General features: G+C 31.5%; 1 protein-coding gene across 2 annotated transcripts in view; it reads right to left on the minus strand.

Moving 5' to 3' along the window:
* The window catches only part of LOC142319489 (ubiquitin carboxyl-terminal hydrolase 48-like), a 417,524-nt gene that overhangs the window by 177,247 nt on the left and 220,708 nt on the right, over positions 1-19,569 (minus strand). The window lies entirely within an intron of this gene.

Raw genomic sequence — 19,569 nt, forward strand, 5'->3', positions numbered from 1 at the left:
AAAACAGTTATAAAAAATGAATAATATTTTTGATCGCAAATATTCTTCTATATTAAAATCACTCAAATACACTTTTATAATCTATCTTAAGCGTAAACATCGCACGGATACCGGGATATCAAACAAAAACCTAAAGAACAATACTGAGAAAGAAAGATCAAAGAAAATCAAAGGGGCAGATATGAGAAAAAAGACCATTTACCAAAAGAAAAACTGTAAAATAAGATATGAATTTTGAACAAAAGAGCGATAAGCCTCCTTCCCAAATTCAAGATATCATCATCTAGGTTGAAAGTAACATATCCTTCATCAAAAATGTTCAGCTCAAATAAATATTATATTGGATACAATGTAAACGTTTATAGGCGACACATTCTCTCGTGAAGACAATGGCCAAAAATAAGCAATCCATGCCGGGTATACACAGAAACTGAGGATCACATGATTTCTGGTCACATTTCTGGATCACATAGTAAGTAGATAGATAGGAGCGAAGAAATGCACATGAAACCCTGGAGCATGTTTGCGATGGCCCAAGGTCCTTTGTGTTCTTAGCCAATTTAAAGTGTTTCATATCAAGTCGATTTAATAGAAAATAACACAATAGTATCATATTCCTGAATATACTAGAATATGCCGTTTTCTCATTCTACAGTTAGACGAAGATGACGGAAGTATTTCGAACTGAACAATGCACCGCCACACTATTGCACACGTGTTCGGGATTTCATCGGTAACTATTTCTCATATCGGAGAATTACTCGAGCCGGCTAAATTACAAGGCCATCTCGATTTTACGCCACTTACTGTGTTTTCTTTTTTCAAACGTTTGTTTAGCCTTTACCTTCTAATTTTACTGTAGAATTGCCACTGAAGAAATGATTTCGGATACGCTGAATCGAGTTTAACAAGAAATCGATTTCTGGTGGGATGTTTACCGTATGAACAATGGCTCAATCGAACCGAAGTGACTGTTTTATGAAACAAATTTATATATTTTGTTATAAAATAAATACCGATTCTGTAAATGTTCTGAATGAACTTCTACATGCTTTTTATTTACTTTCAGCAGTTCTGCAGATTTTTTAAATCGTTAAAATCATAAATCATAATATTTTTCAAATCATAATTCACGTGGATTTACCTCAAAGAAGTTAAAAATGACAACGAAAATCTAAATCTAAATAACTGACATAATGCGTATACATTTATTATTTCAACTTTTAACTACTTCAAACCTGTACGTATTTTATTAAGTTTTTTTGAATATATTTATTGTGTTCTCTGCTTTTGTTTCTTTGCAATTTCCCCGTAGAAGTTTGCTGTTTGGTATGACACTGGTGTTGGTCCTTGGTCGGTACTGAAAATGGGTCGATTGAGTCAATTCATGTTTTTCAACAATAATTGCAATGAAGCACTAATAATTTCTGATCTTTTCAACCCCAACTGTATACTTAATAGATCATAAAACATTATCTCAAATAGACAAGATTAACAAAAATATCACAATAATTTATTACATATACGATGAAAATTTCCCAACTTTTACATTACACGGAAATTAAAGTAACGTTTTTGTTTATATATCGAATAGATTTAGGCGTTAAAATGAGCAAAAAAGATAAAAACCTTTAATTACATTAAAGTTTAGAAGTTAATTAATGTAGAAGCGATTTATTTTCCGTTTAATCAGGTCCAAGTTAAAGTTAAATTCCAAAACTAATGAGATGGGGAGCATCTGTGCAGAACGGAATTCAACGCTGCAAGTGCACCGAGCTGGCAGTTTCATTTAAGGGATACCAGCGGTAAACAATACGTATAAGAATTCATCTACAATAATTCCTTATGTACACTAACGTAAATCGTAAAATGCAAAACCGCGCTATACAAACAATCAACTTCAAAAAAATATCTTTACGAGTAATTTAATTAGAGCAAAAGTTAAAAACACCGAGAAATTGTACAACTTTTTATTTTTACTTGAAATTTATTATTAGAACTTTTTGTTCATACCCCGTATATATAATAAAAGAATTTAACCTAATAAACAATAAATGTTATACGCAAAACAATATAAAAATTAAAGAAAAGTAGTAGAATGTGACTGGAAGATTGGATAAATACCGTGTGTTTCAAAATGAAATGGGGGTTTTAAAGTTATGTAATAATATTTATTACGTTTTACTTACGCTGATAAATTATACATAAACGGAAAGAGCTCAAAGAACTCAAAGAGTTTTCCTATAAGTATTGTTGTGAGCACCATTCGTTACAAGGCAAACATCCATCCGACAGGAGAGTTCATCCCATACTATAATGAGCAAGTCCAACGTAACTGATGCACAGCTGCTTTAATCCTGTGTCTCAAGTCGGGTAGGTCAGCCGGTAACGATGTGACACACACTTGATCCTTTATAAACCCCCAAAGAAAAAAAATCACACAGCGTCAGATCGGGCGAACGTGGAAGCCACGGCAAATAACGCTATCATCTGGTTCCCGGCGACTGATCCAGCAGTCGGGAAAAGTTTCATTCAACCAATCACGTACAACGTTGTGCCAGTGAAAAGGCTCACCATCATGTTGCCATTCAAAGTTCTGTCGTTCGTACTGCGGTTGAGGAAAGAGCTGAAGTTGTAGCACAAGATAGTTCATTCCAGACACACTTGCTTCCACGAAAAACAACGGCCCGTAAACTTACCGTCGGGATACGGCACAAAAAACATTCAGTTTTGGAAATTCCGTTCACAATGCAATATTTCGTGAGAATTTTCTGATCCCCCGATACGCACATTATGACTGTTTACTTTTCCATTAACGTGAAATGTTGATTCGTCACTGAATACATGATAAAAAGTCTTCCTCTTCACGGTGAATAATTTAATTTACGAAGCTAGCACGCAAACCGTAATCTGTAGGCTTTAGAGCTTGTAATAGCTGTAAACGATATGGAGCAGTTGTAAGCGTTCCCTTAAAACCCTCCACACAGAGGTCACTGAAATTGCTAATTTGCGAATAGTCTTCCAAACGGATTTCCCAGGAATACGCACAAAATACATTGTCTTCGGACACACTCGGTCGACCAGCACTCTTCTACCATTCATCCGACTGCGGTGAAACTTTGGTTAGTTGTGCGCACGCCCGCAAAGGTTTCTGAATTTGTTTGGGCCCGTTAGGTAGCGCTGGGGTCGAGATATTTAAAAAATTGTACTTACGGTACGATTTGGCTCATATTCAGAATATATATTATTTACGTGAAAACAAATATTTTTTGCGAAAAATGGAGCCTCTAGTTTGAGCTGGGGTTGAGATATGTAGAAAAATCGTATTTATAGATCGAGTTGGCGGCTCATATTCAGATATATATATATATATATATATATATATATATATATATATATATATATATAAAAGGCAATATACAAAGGCAACTCGTATGTGTGTCCGCTATAGACTAAAAAACTACTGGACCGATTTACGCGCGGAAAAAAGAGGAAAAGAGAAAAAGAACAAAGGGAAAAAGGGGGAAAAGGGATAAAGTGAAAAGTTAAATTTTGTGTTGTTCCGTAATGTCCATTTTTGTAATGTTTTATCAAACTTTCAATTGTATTTATTTAATCTACATATATACTCAAATCTAGCAATAGCGAAACATCGCCGAGTCTGCTAGTATACATATAAAAATGACAATATTCGTTTTGTTATGTGCACTAATAACTCAAAAACTACTAAACCGATTTCGCTGAAAATTTCACAGTTTATTATTATTTGTCCCGGAAGTGTTCACATGTTATTAGTTCCATATGTTGAAGATCGTTTAAAAGAGGTACACTGAACATTTAATTTTGGGGAAGGAGACCATCAGAAGCTCTCAGCAATTCATCCACTAATAATTGAACCTTTCCTTCTGCCATTGAAATCTCGGTAACCTTCCTCAAATCAAGAGCCTCCTCGAATAACTGTGGGTCCATTCCCTTCACATTCCATCCTCGAGTCAGGGGTCGCCCTATCACACGATGTCTACCACCGTCAATCGTCACTTTTCGACAGCCTAGTGGTCGAATAACCACCATGTTTGTCCGCTATAGACTAAAAAACTACTGGACCGATTTACGCGCGGGAAAAAGGGGAAAAAACGGAAAAGGGAAATAGGGGAAAATTATACCATCACAAATCACATAATAACTGTCTGAGGAAGTCGATATTGACACACAACGATCGATATAGATAATGAAAATCTATATAAACAATATGTCTCGATATATACTACGACATTATACTTATTAAAATAAGTTTTAAGGTTTTTATTTATTTATTTATATGTTTTTTTTATGATTTATATAGTAGTGAAATTGGTGAGATTTGAACTGTGGTAAAACATTCCGGGGGTCATAAGAAGAAAGAAAGAAAATTAATATTGTACAATTTACTGTCTTCGTAAGTTATAAAGATGTAAAAAAAAAACTGTAAATAATAATATTAATATTTATATAGAAGATAAAATTTTTATAATTTAAAAATAACAATGCGTCCAAAACGACAAAATATTTGGTCGACACACAATTCAAGCCAAGAGAATGAAAGAATACAGAAGAAATGAAACAGTGCAAGAAACAACACAACGAAATGAAGGAAATAGATTACATATGCCACAGTTACGGGCTGCAGGATCATCACAAGAACGTGAAAATGATCAATTGCATCAATACGCGGGCGAAACCGCAACGGGCAAGCTAATATATATATATATTGTAATAATAATAATCTAGAGATTAGAATAATCTCTCGATTATAATATAGATTATAATTTAACATTAATGTGTCAAGATTTTTTGTTTATAGTTCAACCAGAATAGAACATTTTTTTTCAGTAACTTTTAATTTAATGTCTTAGTTGTTGTACATCAATATAATTATTGCTTAATTTTTTTGGACCCCATTCGAAATAATTATATAAAATTTCGAAATTCTAACTATTCCAAAAATGGAAGAATTATTATTTTAGCGAGTCAATGGGAGCTTTCCCGTTTAAATATACATACTTATTTTCACTTCGTTTTGGGACAAAAATTAAGAAAATCCTTTCGTGAAGGTAAATTACTGCACTTCTGCTCTCGGAGATCTTAGTTTAACACTTAAGGAGTTTCAAATAATAAAAATAATTTTCAAAACGTGAAACATAAGATAGAATTTGTTTTCAGTGATATTGTGAAGGCATATTACTTCGTATTATACACTTTATAAAAACTAAATAATTTTAATGGAACAGTTATAATATATTATTAGAAAAAAATAAATTGATAAAAATACTTAACAATCCGATAGTCGTTTAGACTTTAATAATTCAGAGCATATTGAAAATATCAACAGAAAAAATTATACCTCACTTTGTTAATTATGAAACAAAATCAAACTGCATAATTTTTAAATAAGGTAATTAGGGAGTACAATAATATTATTCTCATTTTAAAATACATTCATTAATATTAATGTTTGGCATCTGAACTACAGGTTACTAAAAATAATGTATAGATACTACAGAAAACAAACAAACATGGTTACGTTTGTTAATAATATATAATTAACCGATGTAAATTTACAGCATTACAAAGTTAGACTTAGCAAACTTTAACTTCAGAATAGTTATAAAGCATAATACTATGACCTTTTATTCGTTAATAATTATGAGGTCTGTACAATATGGAAAATCACTGAAAAAAAAAAAGATCTAAAATGTATTGAAAATTAAAACAGCATATTTCTTTCTTTATCATCAATCGAGCCATTCGTTTAAACTTTCATTCAAATGTTCCTTTTCAGCAGTACCTAAATTAGTACAAAGTAAAGATGGTCGGATGCTTTGAGCACGATTGATACAATTCGCTAATATATGGCCGGACATAATTCACTCCCCATTACTTCCTTAAATACATCAGTCGCTCCATTGACTGTTTTCCAGCCTTATCTAATATCAACAACTTTTTTTTATTTCTCATACTGAAAACTTTTTTTTATTTCTCATACAGGGCAATTTTCTTAACTGGCTGAGAGAAAATTTCGCCTGTTGTAATGCGCTGAATACCAAAAGAAACATTCCATAAATTTTTAAAGAATAGAAATACTGGTAATGATTATTTTTTTTTTCTAAAATCAGTGCTTATAAGATCCTTAATCCTCTGTACCAATATATTGTATTTTTATAATCAAAAACCAACTTGAACAACCCAAGTACAGAATTACAAAGTAAATAAAATGACACTTATTTTTTTTTTATTCCAAAAGCACTTTCGCGGGATACTGCATCATCAGTTAAGCAAGATATATTTATATAAAATTATATATCAAACAAATTTTTTTTTCTTAATTAAAATTATTAAAATTTATATACAAAAACATATGAAGTCAATTAAATAAAATAACTACATATATATAAATATGACGTCATAATTAAAAAGTTTAAAATAAAATAAATAGAAAATTTATACTATGTAACATGGCCAGTTGTTTTGGGGTAATGTAACATTGGCTGGCCAGGTTACATAATATAATTTTTTTATTTTTTTATTTTAAACTCTTTAATAATGACGTTATATATATATATATATATATATATATATATATATATATATATGTAGTTATTTTATTTAATTGACTTCATATGTTTTTGTATATGAATTTGAATCATTTTAATCTTTTAATTTTAATTTTTTTTTTAAATTGGTTTATATGTAATTTAATATAAATATATAAAACTGATGATGCGAGATCCTGCGAAAGTAATATTGGAATAAAAAAATAAGGTAAGTGTCATTTCATTTGCTTTGTAATTTTGTACTTGGGTTGTTCAAGTTGGTTTTTTATTATAAATATACAATATATATATATACACACACACAGTAAATATCACTTATAGTGACCTCCAAGGAACCGACGATTTTAGGTCATTATAACCAATAGTCACAATACCCGATGTTTAGGTAACTTTCTGGAACTACTTTAATACGCCATCCACACGGGTATTGTAATACAGTAAAATAATAATCATTAAAAATAACAATAATTTATTTCCGTAATAAAATAATATAAAAAAACAAAAATTTGCAATAATAAATACAAATCCGGTAGAGTAAAAGAAAATAGAGAAAAATTGTAAAAATACTTTTCCTGCAAAAAGTCGGTTATTTTGCTTTGTTTTGAACATTTCGTGTTGTAATACAGTTTTTGAAGGTTCTTTTCTAAATCAAAACAAACCCTCTTTGTTTCTTCATTAACAATTTCTGTAAAACTGAGATACCGGCAAACGGTTTTCATTGCCGCTAAAATTTCTGGAAGATTTGAAGGGTTGATGTCTTCATTGTTACCTTCGTTGTCATTACCTAGGTCCCCATCTATTTCTGCAAGTACTAAAGCCATTACATCATCATACTGTTCAGTTTCATGCGTTTCTAAATCTTTGTCAACCTCTTGATAATCTTCTAACAATGCATTTACATCGATTGGTTTTGTAGAGTAACACCCCATTCCCTTAGATTCATCCGCATGCGACGTCAGTAACTTCACAGCCTGTGGTAAAAATCCTGCAAGCCGCAAGTAATATTTTACAGTCAGCGGAGAAACCTAATTCCATGATCTTTCTAACATAATTATAGCATCCAGAACAGTTATGTGTGTTTCCTTTTTTTGATCTAAATTCTGGATCATTTGTAAAATTAGGTGTTTTCTGTACTGGACTTTTACAGACTTGATCACGCCTTGATCTCAGGGGCTGTAAGACGGCTGTTGTTTTCGGTGGTAAGAATACTAACTTCATACATGAAAGACTTTCAATGTGTGGATGAGCCGGACAGTTATCAATGAGCAGCAGTATTTTGTCATTTTCTATCTTTAATTCACGGTCCCATTTTCGTAACCAAGACGTAAAGATATCATTTGTCATCCAAGTCTGTTACTTTCGTACATAACAGGAAGCGATTTCCAATTTTTAAAACATCGGGGTTTATCACTTTTCCCTATAACCAGAAGGTTTTTTGGCAGTTCCGTCATATTTGCAGCAATTTGTACTATTAGTCTTTCTTTTGATACTTTTACCCCTGAACATGTTTCGCCTTTAAACCGAAGGGTTCTTTCTGGGGTCAGTTTAAAAAAAAGACCGGATTCATCAGCATTATAGATTTTTCCGTCAGATTAGCCCTCTTTTAATTGTAGCCTAATGGTTTCTAGCCATTTTTCTGACACACCGGTTTGAGCTGCTGCGGCCTCATCGCTTATTCTCCCTAACACAATATCGTGACGCCGATGTCACCCGTTGCATCCAAGCTGAAGTTATTTCACGTGGTTTACCAATTTTTTCAGAAAAATCGTTCGCCTTAGTTTATAATATAGGGCCGCTAATAGAAATATCACTAGTTCTCTGGTATTTAAACTATTTTAACAGCGCTTGTCTAGATCATTATGTTGACTAAGCCGTAATTTTTTTGATTTCGTAGAATTCGTTTCAAAACTTTTCTAATTATTTCACGGTTCTTCCATATCACCGATATCGTGGAATGACCTACGCCTAATCCTTGGGCAATATCTTATTAGTTTCACCATTCTCTAACCGCCAGATAATATGCGCCTTTTCCTCTATCTTGAATGTTTTTCGCGAAGTCATAATTAATCACTATTAAATGAATTACATAAGATACGTAAAATAAAATACTGTACCCGAACGATATGATCGACCGATATGATTTTTTGCTCACAGCAAAAGATTAATAACAACTGAATGTGGCTGCTTCAGTTTACAATATCCGGTACACGAAGAAGATAAGAAAAACAAAAACTATAGTACATATGCAATTAAAAAGGAAAAGGCGACTCATTTTAACCATCAAAATATTTCTGTAGCTACAATGTAGATATATTACGTTACTAACGAGTCTTTTCCGTCCGTCATTATAAGCGATAAAATGTTGCGTTGTAGTAGAAAAAATAAGTCATAATAACAGATATGCCACTACAACATATGTAATTATAAACAATATACATACTGTATTTATGCATTAACAACATACCAAACCAACCAAGAGAAGTTTTTGGCCACTATATTCGATGTCACTATAAAGGATATTTACTGTGTGTATGTATATATATATATATATATATATATATATATAGTGAGCCAAAAGATATGCAACCCAATAATTAATATTCTTAAAAATCTTTCTTAACATAATATCCTCTACTGTACTTTGTAGTAGAACAAAAAGTATATTTTATCTATTTTTTTAACAATAGATGCTGCAAATGCCTCAAACACATTTCTTCATATTAGCTGCTATTTTCGGATCGTCGCTTCGCTTATGCGGGATATTTCCTCTTCGATGTTGTGCTTGAATTGGTCGAGCGTGTGAGGGTTGTTTCATAAACAACCTTCACAACCTTCCTTCAAATGTTCCCACAGAAAAACATAGAAGGAGGGAGTTAAATGTGCCGATCTAAGTGGCCACAGTCCACGAGAAATGATGTGTTCCCCAAAGAATTCATGCAACATTATCATTGTGCTGTGCGCCTTGCACCGTCTTGCAACAGCCAACAGTCTCGTTCATCAGCCTTTAATAGTGACGTGAATTGAATGATATGTCCTAGTAAGGTTCAGCTGTTATCGTTCCCGTGAAAACAAATCGGGCATACAATTCTTTTTCGCGAAATCGCACATCAAACTCCAACAATCTTCTGTGAATGTAACGGGGTCTCATGGAAAACATCAGGGCTTTCTTTACTCCAGTATCTGTCGTTCTAGCTGTTATAATACGATACGGAAGGAGTTTCAGCTTCTTCGTGGCTCTGCGAACAGTCCCGTAAGATACTCCGGTTTTTGACACATTTTCCTATCTACTTTCTCGATGAAAGTAGCAAGGATACGCGGATACTTTCCAAGGACGCATCACTTAAAACTGTACGTCGACCGGACCCCGTTTATATTCATCCGCACTACCGGTTTCTCTAAAACGAGAGACTATGCTTAAAATCGTTGATTTATTAGGGAGCCGCGACTAAGGAAAAGCTGCCCAAAAGTCTTCCTAACATTTTAAGAATGGATGCGATTTAAAGTAGCTTGCAACGCTGAACGCCATACATTGAGGTCCTAACGCCCTTGTGGTTATGGCTTTATTCATTAAAGAAACCATGGCAATACAAATATAATGAAGTAAAATGACTAATTAATTTTTCATTAATAAATTTTTTTAAATATATAATATTCACACTACTATAGTTGCTATTTTGTCTTTTGCAATTCAGTTTTTTTTTTTTTTTAAGTGATTGTAAAGTCTGTACACTTCCTTCGTCGTTTTCTCTTCTCTTTTATTTCTTTGTACATATTCCCATTTCATAATTCATTTTTTTTTCTTCCTTCCATGTAGATTTTTCAGTCTTTTTCATTACGCCCTCTAAGGACAGATCGAAACCAGGCAATCATCAAGTTCCACTAAGCATAGCCGGGTTTCTCGAGAACAAGAAACCGGAGAAGAAAGAGCCTGGAGGTTTAACAATCAGCGTCTGGCGGTTGAATGAGCATATAAATGTGAAAGTTTCTCAAATCCAAGGATAACGTATGCATCGGGGATCCAGGGAGCTCAGCCCCCTGACCGGCTAGTAATTAATAAAATCAAATTTCATTAAGTAAAATACGATATTTTCAACGGACTATAAACAAATCAACTTTTTTTTAATGCCTATTGTAAACATGTCTTAACGTTTACTACCTTCACCTTTCTAAACTAATATTTACGGTGACCAAACTTAAATCTAAATACATGAAATATATATTTTCGCGCGCGCGCTCACACACGCACACCATAATCAAGTATACCAGTTTTGAGAAAAAATGTTTATAATCGAAACTAATATCCGAAAATTCTGTTAATAACAACTGAATGTACGGATAATGGAGACGGTAAGTATAACATTAGCATGTATAAGAAAACAAAAGCGATTTAGACATTTTTATTAATTAAAATTCTACAAATAATAATAACAACAAAAACTCTTTTAAAAAGTGGTCGTAGCTAATTCGCTGAACAAGTTAGACTATTCCCTCCTGACGTATTTATGGGGAAAACCCAACTCTTACTTTTTTTTAAAGCCGGGTCAATATTTTATTATTAAACTTAGTACTACAAATAAAATTACAATTTACGATGATGTCACTGGTAAGTAAAATAAACAATAACTTTAACTTGTTTGTAGTATGCTGTAATAATATTGTACCCGAACAGAACATTTGATTAAACATTACGTTAAGAAGTTCATACTTTAACTTTTTTCTTTTTACAGAAATAAGCAATAGATTAAAAAATAAATAAATGAAATTGAAAAAGTTTCCCAAACGACGGAAAAAGAGTAAATTAAAAATTTTATAAAATATTAACAAGGTAATACTTTAAAATTTTAACATTTGTAACGACAAACCGAATCAGATTCTATTCTAAAATATAAAAAATAAAAAAACTTCTAAATGCTTCCAATCGTCTCTAAGATCTCCGTGACTTACAAAAATGTTAAAATAAAATTATGCCCAAATGTTATAGACAAAAACCAAGCAAACCTAAACGTCTGTACGCCGAATGTCTGTACACCGTATGCATCGATGATCACTTAAAACTAAAGAACCACTGGACCGATCTGAATTATTCTTCTACCAATGTATTTATTGAACTTTGAGAATATAAGCTTAAATTCACCCACGTAACTCCGTAATTAGATGAACAGTGAACAGTAAAGATAAACAAAAAAAAAAATTATTTTTATTTGCTAAGTACATCACGAAAAATAAGAGAAATCTGTATGATTCTTACAAGAACTGAAATCTAGAAATAAAATAATGAAAACTGTTTAGTTATTTCATTAAAATCGACTAAAGAATTTTGAAGATATCTACTAACAAAAGTTGTTTATAGCATTAAAATTTTCGTAAGTCTAATTTCTCGTAGCTATCAGTATATTTTATATATATAATTAAAATTATATCTGTAAACAATTGCTAAGATAAGATGCGTTATATTTACATTTTATTTTTGTATTTTATACAAAACTGAAACAAAAGGGTTTTTCTTGCTCAATGGCTACTAAGTCTATTTAAATCTATGTAACATTATATCAATTCATGTCTATTTTAGTAATTAATTATAAACGAAAAAACCTATTTCAACGAAAGGTGATGAATGAACTTTTTTTTATCTAGAATATAACGTTTATATGATTGATATTGGTAAGCGAGGCCAAATCTGCTATTTTTCATTGAAATATTTACCAATATCAAATACTTCTAATGAAAAATAAATTCTTCGTATTAATTTGCGTAGAATGCAGTTTAAAAAAAGAATTAAATGTATTCCCTTTTGTTACACGTTTTTGAATTTACATCCTCAATCAAGCGATGACAATAAAAGCAGATAAAATTGTATGCAACTTTCACAGAAAGATTTTTTTTTTTCATTTTAAACGGGGACTCCTTTCCATCTTGCAAGAACATTTTTTATGATTTACAACCACTGGATGAATCTTAATGAAACATTTCAGAGGAACGAGAATTAAAACAAATAACATTTGAAACGATTTTTGAGTGATTTTTTTTTTAGAATTTTTATTAACGGCTTTCTTTCCAATGGTAAAAAGGATATGTTACTCAGAATAGCATCACGTAGTATAACCTACTACATTGAGAGAAAAGTCAAAAATTTCTACAATTTACTTAACTACGCTCTAAATTATCCCTCCTCCAATATAACCGGAATATAAATCGCATTAGCTTTATTAGCCCGGCCGGTAAACCACGTAAAGGAAACTATTTCTAGTGATCAAAATATAAGGTTCCAAAAATTGTTTTTGACGTACCGGAGATCCCTATGCGCAATAATCTTACAACATACGTATATCTGTATCAATAAAACAACTTTTCGTGACTGAATGAATGATGTCATCAACGCCCAGAAAAAATTACTAAAGATCGATGAAAATTTGTAAACATATTCTTCTTATGGTGTAAGTGTATACTAAGAAAGGATTATTTGAAATTCTTAATTTAAAGGGTAAAAATGGAATAGCAATTAAGTTTATTATTTTCCCAATTTTTCGGTAACAGATGAAGAGATCATCTTGATTTTTGGTGTGTGTAATCTTAATGTGAATATCTAAAAATTAATCTCAAGATTTTTTTGAAATTCCATATTTAAAAGTTAAAATGGGTTTTTGAAATTTTTTGAAAACCTGACTATTTTTTAAATTTTAGATAACAAATGAAGATATCACCTTGATTTTTGGCGTATGTAATCTTCATGTAAATATTTAAAAACCAATTTCTAGATTTTCGAAATTCGACCTTGAAAGGGATGAAGAAAGGTAAAAACAAAATCTGAACAACGATTGCAAATTTTTCCCATTTCCATTTCGACTATACTAAACGAGATATTCACTAGTTTGGGACTTGCAAATACTCTTCATATAAATATGTAAAAACCATTTTCGGTTTTTTTTTTTTTTAATTTCGATTTTTTAAGGGATACGACGGAGTACGGCGCGGCGTCTAACTAAAACAGCTTCCGTTACGGTATGTGCGGCCCGACTGACTTAACCTGCCTCCGGTTACTTGACTAAAAAAAAAGAAAATAATAAAAAAAAAGAAAAGAGAAACGAAGTACGGTCACTTCCTAGTGGTGTTTGTCGGGTAACGCTAAGAACCAGACAAAATACATTTAAACCCGTACGAAGTACGTGTAACCAGTTAACTAATATTTTTAAGATAGAGGCCGACTGTTCTAAAAACCACATCCTTAGATCACTCAAAGTTACGGGTCCTGTACTAACCAAATTGTCGCTGTGAAGAAATTACAATACACGGATATTTTTTATAAACTGATCAGGCTTTAATGTTTATCTATCATGATTATTCTCACAAGCATAGGTTTAATGAACACGGCGGGGTCCAACGGACAGAATCCTGTGGCTTGACGGGAAGGGCGAGCTAACCGAGCCGTGACCGGCTAAATATCCCCTGACTTCGACGGGAAACGCAAGTAATCATGTAGCACGAGCGAAGCCGCGACGGGGATGCTAAACTAGGGATTGATTTTTTCTTTACCTTTATTGGACTTTTGCTTATTGGTTTATATTGGATTATTTCAATTCATTAATAAGATGGATTTATCAGACAAAGATTGTTCAATTTTCTTATCTTCCTTTTTTGTCTTTATTTAATCGTTTGGCAAACGTTCGTTGTTTATCGTATATTCTTTATATATTTTTAATAACCGCTTTATCAAGGTTTAATGAAAATCTAAAGAAAATATTCTTGATTAAAAAACTTTTATTTATAAATAAATAAGTTTGAAGTTAAAAAAAAAATATTGCAAGCGAAGCGGCGACGGGCGAACGCTAATATACATATAAAAGATGTCACTGATTCATAATCACGCTCAACAAAAAATATTGAAGATAAATTGATGAAAATTTGTATACACGTTCGTCTTACGGTGTAAGTGTAAACTAAAAGATTTTTTTTAAATTTCGAGTTTAAAGGATTAAACAGAAAGTTTTTAAGGGCGCGACGGTGTACGGCGTAGCGGCTCAACCAACACAGCCACTGGCACTGTTACTGTACATCAGACGCGACTGACGACACCTGCCTACGGTAACTTGACCAAAAATCATAAAATAAAAGAAGTTGAGCGGGAAACCCAAGTATCCATATAGTGCGGGCGAAGCTGCGACGATAATCTAATATATATAGATATATGTATGCGCGCGTGTGTGTGTTTCCAACCTTAAGTGTATTTGTTGGGTGTCTACCTATCAGACCTAACATAAAACATAATATCTATGCAACAGGTTATCATAAGATTTTGGGGATTAATTCTATTATCCTATAAAAAAAGCATGGGGAGTCGGATAAATTTTAAGTAATGAAGATACATCAAACGGAGTCTGACACAAAAGTCGAGTATTTTTAGCAAAAAATTTTGACATTTTACTTTTAGTGCTTTTTTTTAAAAAGCACTAAAGGTTTTTCAAAATATCTTCCTACGATTTTATTAAATTAATACAGAGCTAAATAATTTATTTCTACAATATAATTTTAAAAATGTTCCAACAAACCAATGTGTAATCCTGATTTTAAAAATAACCTTTCACTGAAAAATGAAATTACCATGTTAACAAAGAGTAACAACAAAACAAACAAAATTTTATTGTTTTTAAATTTTTAATGAAAGGTTTCCTTCCCGAAAATAAATTAGATCTCTTATTTGGAGTTCACCTGGTACTTCAGACTGTTTGTAATGTAATCCGCTATAATGAGAAAATCTTTACTGGTTAGAAATTTAAACGTACTTTAACAAAGTGTTGGATTTTCACCAATTTTTTACCACTTTTAACTGATTTAATAATCAATTCAAAAATAATTTTCTTTCTATACAGAAAAAATTGAATTGTAATAAAAATAATAACTTTCAATTTTTTATCATTCGATAAAATTGGGCTCCAGATATTTCAACAAAATCCTTTCCGGCTTTTTCAAAAGTAAAACCTATTTTTTACTATAATAAAACAATATTGTAATAGAATAAAATAATTACTTATAAGTTCTTGAAAAAAGTAATAATATTAAGAACAAGTTTGATTTACAATATACTACCGTGATATGTTATGTATTTTAAAACAACCACTCCCATAATGTGGGCGCGCATTTCAGTACGTATTTATACAGTTTGAGAAGAGAACAACGTGTAGTGAATCTAATACATTTTTCTAAATAAAATAATAAGACTAAGAAAATTGGGACAAAAAAAAAAAAATTTAGTGAATATAGCGCAAGATAATAAAACTGGCAACAACCGACGTACACTGGAAGTGTTGTTGTACTGGTGTTAGTATATTACACAAAAGCAGCAAACAGCAGCAGGAAATGGGAGGAGTAGAATTTATTTATTGGTCAGATGATATACTGCTATAAGCTGCTGAGGAAGCTGCCACCGCCACCGCGTTGCCTCCTCAGTCGTGTGATTATATCTCATAGGAAACAGCTCCAGGCGAATGCAAGTAAGCAGAGTAATACAACAGTCAAAAGAGAGTGTACGGGAAGCGAAGTAGGTTGGACCAGAGATCGCGTATCGCAACAAAGCTCTGTCGTCGCCGCGATAAATCCGCCAACAAACGAGTAAGACTACGAATTCAACATCTACTTACAAGAAGGCACAATCCTCTTTGTAATGTTTTACTTAACACGTATTATATACCGCACGATATTCTTTCCGAACCTAAACGTTCAGTTATTTTGGTAGAAACGCAATACGACAAAACGAAATGTACAGCATACTACTATGTTTAGTTAACACCAAAAGTAAAAATTATTTTTTAACTTTTTAAGATAATATTAATTAACGTAAATTGTAATGCAAATTAATTATAATGATAATTCTTGTCCAATCTCAGAACGATTAGTCTTCAGAGAATGCCAAATTAATTAAATCCCAAATAACAAATCATTTGGCAAACAAAACAAATAAAAAGAGTATTTTGTTTGAGAAAGAAAGAAAAAGATACACGAAATAACTTTCGATTTTTAGAATGTTTAAAAAAGCCATATCAAGATTATCTTTTTTTTTTGAACTGAAAACTATTTTTTAGCGAAAGTATTTCTTGACAAAAGTAAGCAAACTAATCTACCTAATCTAAATTTTGTTTTATTCTTTTATTAAGTAAAGTTTTACTATAAAAAAAAGTTAAGTATTAAAAATTCTTTCATAAAAAATCTGATTTTCTTCCCCTTGTTATAAAATGTTAAGCAAATAAGGGATTTACGTTTATTTCACATGAAATAAGAAGCTATTAAAATAAGAAAATTTTTGTTGGGGAAATACGTAATAATAAATTTTTAGAAGTCAAATAAAAACAATATTACATATAATTATTATTTTTATCCAGATAATGTATAGATTCAATATTAAATTTTAATCTTACGAATAAAAATCTCAAAACTTTCATTAATATCTTTAAAATTAATGACCAAATATTTCTTACATAGATTTTTTTTCTTTTTAGGAAAGTACGCGAATTAACAAAAAAAAAAAAAAACTAACTGCGCTCACATTGAAAACTTCAAATTAAATAATCTTTTAACAGTTTTTCTAAAAGGAACAACAACCTACAACCGTATTAATTAGAAAGTATTTTCAGAACCGATTTAGTAATAAAAACTTAATATCGCACGAGTCCTCCGAAGTATTTCTAATCGTTACAAAAATGTGAGACGCTTAAATACGCAAAACAGGTGGTCCAAAAAACGTGCAATTCAGAATTTGAAGATGTATCTTTCGATAGCACGGATAGCTGGGAAATAACTGTTATGAAGTTGGTAACATTGAAATGTTTTTTAAGGTGGCACCACATTTCTTTAATTAAGCGGTCAGTGATTTTTATTTTATTAAGTATTTGCTACGTACAGAGGTAAAATTAGTTTCAGTGTAAAAACATTTTTTTTTATACGTTGACGCAATTTAACTTTGGAATATATTTCCCAGCGGTACACTAATATCTAAAAAATAAAGTATTAAATTTTTGTTCTTTTGATTGGAGCTAATCCGTGCTCTGATCGTCTTTCTGTGCTAACGGTCAAAGTTGTTGACAACAATTTAAACTGATCACATAGGATCAATGTTCCTGCTTAAAAGAGCAACAAGCTTCTTAAAATTAGATCTTACAAGATCGGTGTTTAAAAATTTAATAAAGTAGTAGAGTCCGAAGGTATACATTGTTAACAACAAAACGACGGGACAACACATGGTTCAAAACCATGAATTCTTTTTAGTCTTACCTCATGAAGATTACGGCCACTAGGTCTGTTGAGCTCAAATTACCAATTATTTTTTGTAGAAACTTTTGAAAAACACTAAGTGTAATAATAATAATCTTCATACAGTTGATGTATAAGAAAAAAATAAAAAAATGATGCCGAATAAAATACAAAAGCTATACTACGAACCTTTTAAAGCTTTTAAACATCATTAAATGTGTGAAAGCTTAGCTAAAGATGGACTAAGTTATTACAAAATTTTACTTAAAAAATTTTTAAAGAAATAAAATTCAGTTTTAAATTCAATTACAATGTTTGGGTTAAGTGACTGGAGAATTAGTTTGCACGCGCGCTTGTGTGTGTGGTGTGTATATGGTGTAATCGAAAAAGGTAACAGCAATAAAAAAAAAATCATATCTCCCTATGGAATTGAGATTACTTAATTCGAGTAGTAATTGAAACTGTAAAATAACCGGGATGTAAGGTTTTTTTAAACGTGACCGGCCGTGACCTTGAACCGATGCGCACAACGCCTCTGCGCCACTGTCAGTCAGTGCAATAGCGACAGTGCAGAAAGCACAGAGCGTTTTGTGGTTAGCGGAGTACAAATTAATTATAACTGTTCAACGGACTTTCCGGCGTATTAATGACGATTCCTTTCAAACAAACAGCATTAGACGGTGATACCAGTACTTTACGGAATCTGGCAATGAGGAAATGAAAACGTCCCTCGGACGGCCCAAAACGAGTGACGAACAGTTGACCGTATACACCAACGTTGTTGTTGAAGCAATAAAAATCAATTTCCCGGCGAAGTTTATAGTTACGAATTCCAAAGAAAACTATTTAAAATATGTTGCACAAGGGTTTAGGCATTCACGCATAACGCATTTGAAGATGACGAAACATTTTTAAAACGTGTTATGTTTACGGTTAAAGCAACTTTCCATGTCAGTAGTAGGTCAACCGGCATAATTGTAGGACATGGGGATTTCACCAACTCAATGAAATTACTGAGTACGTCAGAGACATATTATTGAAACATTCTAAGATATGTAAAAAAACCTTTTGAATTGGTGAACTTCTTGAAAAAATACACGTTTGATTATATCTAGTAGTTTCAAAGATACGATTTTTTAAATTGCTGCAACATTTGTCGATGACATATATATATTATACACAACAATAAAAATTAAATATAATCGAAATTGTAAGAAACATTAATGAGAAATTAATTATAAAATTCTGTAAATTGGTGTTTAACTTCGTATTCGGTTTACTCGTTCAACATTACGAACTCTAAAAATTTCGAATAATTAATTTTTTTGTTTTACATACAACTGGTTGACTAAACACATCAGCCTGTCTTTTTTTTGGTCTAAATTACCCTTATTAATGATAATTCCTCGAGTACAGGACTTAATTTTTTTTTCTCAGTTACGGTTATTAAAACAATAATTTTTAAACCGCCTCAAAGTAATAAAATTGTAAAATAAACGTATCACACAAAAATACTAAATAAAATATTGATTATTTTTAATAAAATCTTATCTTCTTTAATTATTTAACTTCAATACTTTTACTTTAATTTAAAGAAGTTTAGGTTCGTGTTACATCAAAATCTTAAAGTAAATAAAATATTACGGATAATTAATAAAATGTCCGGAACAGATGAATCAGAAAATTAAAATTACTCGATAGCGGGGAATAAAAACGGACGCCAGTCTTTGCAACGCTTAGA

The sequence above is a fragment of the Lycorma delicatula genome, chromosome 1 (assembly GCF_047948215.1).
Source record: "Lycorma delicatula isolate Av1 chromosome 1, ASM4794821v1, whole genome shotgun sequence".
In the NCBI taxonomy this organism is placed as follows: domain Eukaryota; kingdom Metazoa; phylum Arthropoda; class Insecta; order Hemiptera; family Fulgoridae; genus Lycorma; species Lycorma delicatula.